The sequence below is a fragment of the Cervus elaphus genome, chromosome 24 (genome assembly GCF_910594005.1).
Source record: "Cervus elaphus chromosome 24, mCerEla1.1, whole genome shotgun sequence".
NCBI lineage: Eukaryota > Metazoa > Chordata > Mammalia > Artiodactyla > Cervidae > Cervus > Cervus elaphus.
Window position 1 is genome coordinate 26205250 of NC_057838.1, and position 8698 is coordinate 26213947.

The 8698-nt window shown below is 51.2% G+C and overlaps 1 non-coding gene across 1 annotated transcript; it reads right to left on the reverse strand.

Moving 5' to 3' along the window:
- Positions 1-1433: 1433 nt before the first annotated feature.
- On the reverse strand, positions 1434-1540 carry LOC122683341. Its single transcript, XR_006337693.1, has one exon. It is a non-coding gene; the product is annotated as a U6 spliceosomal RNA (small nuclear RNA).
- Positions 1541-8698: the final 7158 nt, after the last annotated feature.

An 8698-nucleotide genomic window follows, 5' to 3' on the forward strand; every position in this document is an offset into this window, starting at 1 on the left:
TACATATATATGAGCTTCCCAGGCGGCTCCATGGATAAGGAATCCACCTGCAACGCAGGAGATGCAGGACACGTGGGTTCAGTCCCTGAGTCAGGAAGATCCCCTGGAGGAGGGCATGGCAACCCACTCCAGTGTTATTGCCTGGAGAATCCCATGGACAGGGGAGCCTGGTGGGCTGCAGTCCATAGAGTCGCAAAGAGTCAGATACGACTGAAGTGACTGAGGATGCTTGCGTACATTCTTTTTCACATTCTTCTCCATTATGGTTTATCAGAGGATATATTTAGTTCCCTGTGCTATGCAGTAGGATCTTGTTGTTTCTCGATCCTAATTTGCATCTGGTGATCCCAGATTCCCAGTCCATCCCATGGCAACAAAAAGTCTGCTGTCTATGTCTGCGAGTCTGTTTCTGTTTTGTAGAAAAGTTCATTTGTGTGATATTTTAGATTCTACATACAAGTAATAGCATGTGGTATTTGTCTTTCTCTTTCTGACTTGACTTGACTTAGTATGATAATCTCTACTTCCGTCCGTGTTGCCACAGACACCATTATTTCATTCTTTTTATGGCTGAGTAACATTCTATTGTATGTATGTACAGCATCTTCTTTATTCCTTTCTCTGTCGGTGGACATTTAGTTGTTTCCACGTCTTGGCTGTTGTAAATAGTGCTGCAGTGAATGTAAAGGTACATGTATCTTTTTGGAGTTTTACTTTCGTCTGGATGTATGCACAGGAGTGGGATTGCTGGATCATATGGTAATTCTACTTTTAGTTTTTTGAGGAAACTCCATACTTGTTGTCCATAGTGGCTATACCAAGTTATATTCCAGCCAACAGTGTAAGAGAGTTCCCTTTCTTCCACATGCTCTCCATCTTTTATCATTGTTTGTAGACTTTTTAATGATGCCCATTCTGACCACTGTGAGGTGGTTCCTCATTGTAGTTTTTATCTGCATTTCTCTAATAATTAGCAATATAGAACATCTTTTCATGTGCCTTTGGCCATCTGTATGTCTTCTTTGAAGAAATGTCTATTTAGGTCTTCTGCCCATTTTTCAACTGAGTTTTTGTTGTTGAGTTGTATGAGCTGCTTGTTTATTTTGGAAACTAAGCCCTCGTCGGTCACATCTTTGCAAATATTTTCTCTCATTCCGTAGGTTGTCTTTTTGTTTTGTTTATGGTTTCCTTTGCTGTGCAAAAGCTTGTAAGTTTGCTTAGGTCCCATTTGTTTATTTGTGCTTTTATTTCTATTGCCTTGGGAGCCTGACCTAAGAAAACTTTGGTATGTTTTATGTCAGAGAATGTTTTGCCTATGAGCTCTTCTAGGAGTTTTATGGTGTCAGAAGTGCAGATTTTTTCAAAATAAATTCATTTATTTTCAATTGAGGATAATTGCTTTATAATATTGTGTTGGTTTCTGCCATATATCAAAAAATATGGAAGACTTCACGAATCTGCGTGTCATCTTTGCACAGGGCCCATGCTAATCTTCTCTGTGTTGTTCCAGTTTGAGTATATGTGCTGCCAAAGTGAGCACAAACGTGCACATTTTTAAAACCTCACCCATAAAAGGTGCCCCCTCTTCCCAGAGGGATCTTAACACAACCAGTATGTCCCATTCACCCAGCTTGGGATACAAACCAGTCATCTGTCTTCTACTCTTTGATCACCCAGCTCCCACCTTCCCACATCGTCTGGAAGAAAATTCCTTCCCTGGATGTTCTCTATCCCCATCTCCCAGTATCCTTGGGCCTTACAGACTTAAGAGGTCAGTCTTGGCTTGAAATGCCTGGTGGAGAGAGAGCGAGGGTCTGGTAATCGCGTCTGCGGCTGCCACATGGTATCATCACGGAAGATTGGTCCTGAAGGGGGGGCAGACTCGGGGTCAGAGCCACACTGCCCCACTGTGCAGACTGCCCCCGGCTCCAGAGATGCAGTGCTCACACACGGCCTTGTGGCCCGAGAATACAGACATGCCGTCTGCAGCTGGTTCCGCTGTGCACAGCAGCCTGGCTCCTACAAACCTCCCCACAGCTGGGATGCCTCAGCTTGGGCTCCAGGGTGGCAGCTCTTTGATGTGCATTCACATATGTTTAGCCTGCTGTGTGTGTGCAGTGGGAGGAACATCCAACTGCAGCTCCCACCCTGCCTTACTAACCCCCTACTTCTCACCCCCCCACACTCACCAGCCTCTAGACCCCGATGCACTCAGGCCTCCCTTCCTCATGGTGAGCTCACCTTTGGGCCCCTGGGTATCCTCTGGTCAGGAAGCTCAGTCAGGATGACCCAGTCCCCCAGGAGATCCTAACTTCTCTGAGCATTAGCAGTCATCTCCCCTCAACTCTCCACTTAGCTTCCACCTTCCCACCTAGGAAGCCTGTCTTTCAGTCACTCAGTCATGTCCGACTCTTTGTGACCCCATGGACTGCAGCATGTCAGGCTTCCCTGTCCTTCACCATCTCCTGGAGCTTGCTCAAGCTTATGTCCATCAAGTCGGTGATGCCATCCAACCATCTCGTCCTCTGTCATCCCCTTCTCCTCCTTTTGCCTTCAGTTTTTCCCAGCATCAGGGTCTTTTCCAATGAGTCGGCTCTTCGCATCAGGTGGCCAAAGTATTGGAGCTTCAGCTTCAGCATCAGTCCTTCCAATGAACACCCAGGACTGATCTCCTTTAGGATGGACTTGTTGGATATCCTTGCAGTCCAAGGGACTCTTGAGAGTCTTCTCCAACACCACAGTTCAAAAGCATCAATTCAAAAAAAAAAACAAAAAAAACAAAAGCATCAATTCTTTGGTGCTCAGGAAGCCTGAGACTGAATTTTGTCTTCCTCAGAATTTGTGTGTTGAAATAGTAATCCCCAGTCCCCCACACTTTGACCTTTTGGGGGGATTTTGTTTGTTTCTAAAATATTTATTTATTTGCCTGTGCTGGGTCTCAGTTGAGGCACACGGGATCTTTGATCTTCATTGCAGCACATGGGATCTTTAATTGCTGGCATGCAAAAACTTACTTGCGACATGTGGGATCTGTCCGCTGACCAGGGATCAAACCCAGGCCCCCTACATTGGGAGCTCAGAGTTTTAGCTGCTGGACCACCAGGGAAGTCCCAGCTGTGACCTTTTATGGAGATCGGGCCTTGAAAGATGTAATGAAGGTGAAAGGAAGGCATATAGCGGACCCTACCTTAGCTTGACCGGTGGCATCCTTATAACAGGAAGCGGTTAGACCATAGACCTGGACAAGGAAAAGCCATGTGAGAACACAGGGAGAGGGTGGTCAGCTAGAGACGCGGAGAGAGGCCTTAGGAGAAGGCAACCCAGCTGACACCTTTCTCTCGGACTTTTGGCCTCCAGAATCGTGAGGAAAACTGTGAAATTAATTCATTTCTGTTGTTCAGGCCACCCACCCTGCAGTGCTTTGTTAGGGCTGTCCTAGCAGATGAACAGAAAGCCCCTTGCAAACTTTCCCACCATCTCCCCTCCTGCCTCCTCAGGGGTTTGGGGAAGGGCCAGCCTTGTTCTGACGCAAAAGGTGGCCGCTCTTCCCCTCGGACAACACCGCCTCCTCATATGTTCGCAGTGGCTCCCCACACCCCCCAGCCAGAAAAGGGGCCAGCAGCTGCTCGCCTACAACATTTCATTACTGTGATCAAAGCTCTGCAACTGCCCCCACCAGCATCCCACTCCCCAACTCTGGCCTACGAGCTTTTGTCTTGTCTCGCGCCGTGAAGCCGCGGTGTGAGTCCCCCTAATGCAGTAGCAGGGAAACGACACTCCTCACTGGTTTATTTCACCTTCCAACTGGAGAGGGTATCTACAGAATGCTGTTTTCCAAAAAAGTAAAAAATATGCTGCCTGGAAGGTAGTCACTGCCCTCATAGAAAAGAATACTCATCTCCTTTCTCTCACGTGCAGAGCTACCTCGAACGCCCCAGGGACTGCCCTCCAGAGGGATCCAAAGCCACACTGGACCCCGGAGACGGGAGCCACTGCTAATTCGGTTCCCTGGGTCACACAGAAAGGGAAGGCGGTGGCGCAGGCAGAGTGGGAGGCTGGCGCTTCCTGTCCGCTCACGGGGCTGCAGTACACTTTACATTTCCCAAAGGCCGTAATTATTTCCTGGAGAAGAAATTCAAATGACCCAGATAGTTAATTCAGTGAGATTGGCCCAAAAAAGTATTTACCTAAAAGGCAGTTTTGTCGAAAAGAACATCACAACATGGTCAGGGTTTGCTGTCCACTAGATCTTAGGAGTTCACTCTGCACGGAGCACAGAGGAGGCTCAGCAGAAGCCTGTCTCTGACCACCTCCATCTCCTTTTCTATGTCCATCTCCGACCTCCTAGGACCCCCTTTTCCAGCCTCCAAGGCCCCAGGTTCTCCCCACCCCCACGTCTGAGCCTTAATCTCACAGTGACCTCCCCCACTTCTGTTTCCCTAGAACAAATACTCAATCCCTCAGACAAGGGAGCTCAGCTCTGAGTCAGGCGGAAACTCACTGGTGAAATTAATTCACCCAGAAGCTACTGTGTGGCCAACCATGTTCAGGGCCCCTGGATGAGGGAGAGTTAGATGGGATCCAAGCTGTCACTGGACGCATAAGAAAATGGAGCTGAGGTGCTCCACAAAAGCACAATGCTATTGGTGGAAGGTATCCTGTTTGAGAAGAGTTGACTCATTGGAAAAGACCCTGATGCTGGGAGTGATTGGGGGCAGGAGGAGAAGGGGGCGACAGAGGATGAGATGGCTGGATGGCATCACCGACTCGATGGGCATGAGTTTGAGTAAACTCCGGGAGTTGGTGATGAACAGGGAGGCCTGGCGTGCTGCGATTCATGGGTTCGCAAAGAGTCAGACACAACTGAGTGACTGAACTGAACTGAACTGACTGATCATGTTTGATGGGGCTTCCCAGGTGGTGCTAGTGGTAAAGAACACGCCTGCCAATGCAGGAGACATAGGAGATGCGGGTTCAACCCCTGGGTGGGGAAGATCCCCTGGAGGGGAGGGCATGGCAACCCACTTGCCTGGAGAATCCCAGGGACAGACGAACGTGGCAGGCTACCATTCATGGGGTCGCAAGGAGGCAGACATGACTGAGTGACTAACACACACGAATGCATCCTGTTTGATACCTGAGACTGCATAAACTTCAGCTTTCTCCTCGGCAAAACGAGAATAGCAGGACCTCACTTGCAAGGTGGGCTGATTGACACATGCAGACATCTTATGGATATTTTTGTGCTTAGTTGGGAAGGATCAAACTTATGTGGGGATGAAGAAATGGGGTAAAATGTCCAATGAGAGTAAGGCAGGAAGCCGGTGACCACCGGGGGCCCATCTGCAAACTCCATGCATGTAGTGCTGCGTGGAGGACCGTCCTCGGGCCAAACCAGGTCCCTTCTCCAGCCTCCTTGGGGTTCCGAGAGTAAGCCCAGAATCTCTGAGTTTGGTCTGCACCTCCCCACACACTGGAGTGTTACAGGCATAGCTGGGGATCAACAGGACCCCAGGTTTCCGGGTGTCAGTCTGGCCTTCCCAGTTGGAACACAAGCCCCTTGTCTGTTACAGGGCATCTCTGTCTGCCCTGCAGACCGGGGCACAGAGCGGCTACAGAGCAGCCCCTCGGTAAATATTTGCAGATTGTCTGCCGGGAATGAGGTTTGACGTAGGCCAACCGCCTCAAGAGACCTCCTGCCACCTCTCGGCCTGTGGCTGCCTCTCAGACCTTGAGGCCACAGACAGGATGTGCCTTCTACCAACTGTGGACAGAAGAAGCCTCTCCTTGGTACCCTGAGGGGAGAAGGCGCCAGCCCAGTGTCCCGAGGGCTGCAGGGCCTCGTGGAGAGAGCCCTGTGTACACTGCCCGGGCTCGGCAACCCCCACCCCGGGGGGCATAGGGAAGGGCCCGGGGGAAGCTGATTTTCCTTGCTGGCCAGAGCCCCAGCACCCAAGCTGTTGGTGGCAGGGCCCACGGGAGAAAGGGCGGAAGGGAGGGCAGGAAACCCCAGCGGAGCCCCGCGCTCTGCGGTGACGTGGGGCCCTGGCCACGCCCGGCCACCCGGCTGCTCCCGGCGGGGAACCAGCTTCCTTTTGTGGTCTGACCCTGGCTGCCCGCCAGGACTTCCACAAGAGCCTTGTGATGTGCACTTTTGAAATGTGTCGGTGGTGCGGAATGGCATGTCTAACCCGTGTTTGATGCCCGTCTGCGTTTACATCTCTTTCCCACGCCCACGGATGCAGACGGGCTGTGTGTGGGAGCCGCGGTGTCCGGCGGTCCCGAGCCCTGGCTGTGTGGCTGGACACATTTCCTTTCACCCTCAACCTGTGTTCCAACAGGGGGTGGTTCCCTCGGAGGAGGACTAAGAGAAGACGAAAGTTGGGGGGTGGGGGTGGCGGCTATACTTGATATCAGCTGCTGAACTTTGCATGAAGTTATTTTTAACTTCATGACAATTTCCCGAACTGCTGTGGCCCCCATTTTACAGGTGGGGAAACTGAGGCTCAGAGAAATTACATCTTTGGTGCAGAGCAGCACAGCCAGGGCATGGTGAAGCAGAGACTCGACTCCAGCCTGTCTCCCTCAGCGACCAGGTGCTGCCCAGACACGGCCACGTCTCTTAGGAGGATTGCTGTTTCCCGAATTTGCCTCCTTAAGTGTGGAGGTGGCAGCTGTCACTCCCCACATTTCCACTGCCTGCACCCGCCTCGCACATGACCATTGGCATCCAGAGTTTGAGAAGAACTGAGATAGGCCAGGTCTGCTCACTCCAAGTTCAGGGTTTGCTTCAAGGGCATGTGTCTTAATTTGGGTCATTAGTTCTCATGGTATGTCTGTCAAACTTTACAGAAATGACCTTGATTACTCTTGTCCCGTGATTTTCTTATTTCTCTACTGTATTTTTTTTTTTTTTGGTCTGACTCCAAAGCTTATATTTATTTGCTTTTTCAGCAAGAAAAAAAGAAAAGAGTGTACACATGTCAGTTCTAATCTCCCAGTTCATCTCCCCTTCTCCTTCCCTTGCTGTATCCACAAGTCCATTCTCTATATCTGAGTCTTTATTCCTGCTCTGCAAATGGGTTCATCAGTACCATTTTCCCAGATTCCACATTCATGCGTTAATACACGATATTTGTTTTTCTATTTCTGGCTCACTTCACTCTGTATGACAGATGCTAGGTCCATCCACGTCTCCACAAATGATCCAACTTTGTTCCTTTTTATGTCTGAATAATATTCCAGTGTATGTATGTACCACATCTCTTTTATCCACTCATCTGTTGATGAAAATAGATAACTTGTGGGAGCCCTCTGTCCAGCGCAGGGAACTCAGTTTGGTGTCCCGTGATGACCCAGATGAGAAGGATGGAGGCTGCTATTTATCGATTACGGCAGCACCTGCTCGGCACTCGTAGAGACACGCTGACTCAGTAAGGTCCCTGGGTGGTCTCTGGGCAACCCAGACGAGAATGAGGTGTGCCGCCTTCCATGGCAGTGATGGAGTCCAGCCCGTTCACAGCCCTGGGAGGAAACGGCTGTAACTGCACAGACCCTTTCTTGGGGGTGGGTGTTCCCCTAAGGATTAGAATCGGAGACCACCTGAGTCACTGGAAGGCCACCCCGGAAAGCTACAGGCAAGCAGTAGGGGAAGTGGGACAGAATAGGTAAAGTACCACAGGGAGTGTTGACAGGCAGGTCGCTGACGTGGGCACTTGGGGTGCTCTGGGAGACTGTGTCGATGGGCCTCAGAGTCGTGCCATCCAGGAGATGAGGTGGGTGGAGGATTTATCCGCAGTCATTGGCTCAGGTCTGCTCCCAAAGCCAAATGCACTTGGGGTCAGAGTCCTCAGGCAGAGACAGGCATGCCTGGGATCAGAACCTGCATCTGTTGACTGATGAGCGCTGAGGGGGGTGAGGGCAGGGGCCACCAGAGCGGTGCCACGCCAGACACCCAGGATGCAGCCCAGGGCCCTTGGCCTCTCCCCCACTTCTTCCTTATGGGTTTAGATGGGCACGATGCTATTGGAGGGGCTCTTGGTCACCTGGTCTGTTTGCACACATGCCTTCTCGGGCATCTTGGGCCAGGGAAGAAGGAATCAGGAGTCACTTCCTAGTTTGGGGAAGCCTGAGGGAGGTGTAGATGAGGCCCTTGGGGCCTCATTGAAGGGAAAAGAAAGGGGACTGACCCAGAGATGCCTCAGTGCACTGGGCACAGAAGCTAAGACCTTGGTGGACCATCCGCAGAGCGGGAGGTCTGCGATGAACGCCTGCAGTAATCCTAGGGGCTGCAGTCTCTTCGTGGGAGTGGGCCACTAGCAGCAGAGATGACCGTGAGACACAATCAGCCGTGACTTCTCTTGCAAGCTCAGTGAGGCGCCGGGGCATAGGCAGGAAGACAGCATCGTTGCAGACTCCGGGGGGCAGGGGGCGGGGGGCGGTGGCAGGGCTGTGTCACGTACCTTCTCATCACTGGGCAGTGAAGCCACTGCCGATCGTCCTCCTTCCTCTGTGTCTGAGTCTGTCTGTCTCTCTGCTTCTCCCTGTGGACTTCTGTCCATTGATTCTGTGTGTGTCTGAGATGCTCACCATCACCTCCTGTCTCCACCCTCCCTCCTCCTTCTCTCTCTTCACCTCTCCCTCATCTCCTTAGGAGACCTGGGTACCCCTGCAGGAAGGCTTGGTGTTTCAGTGCCTG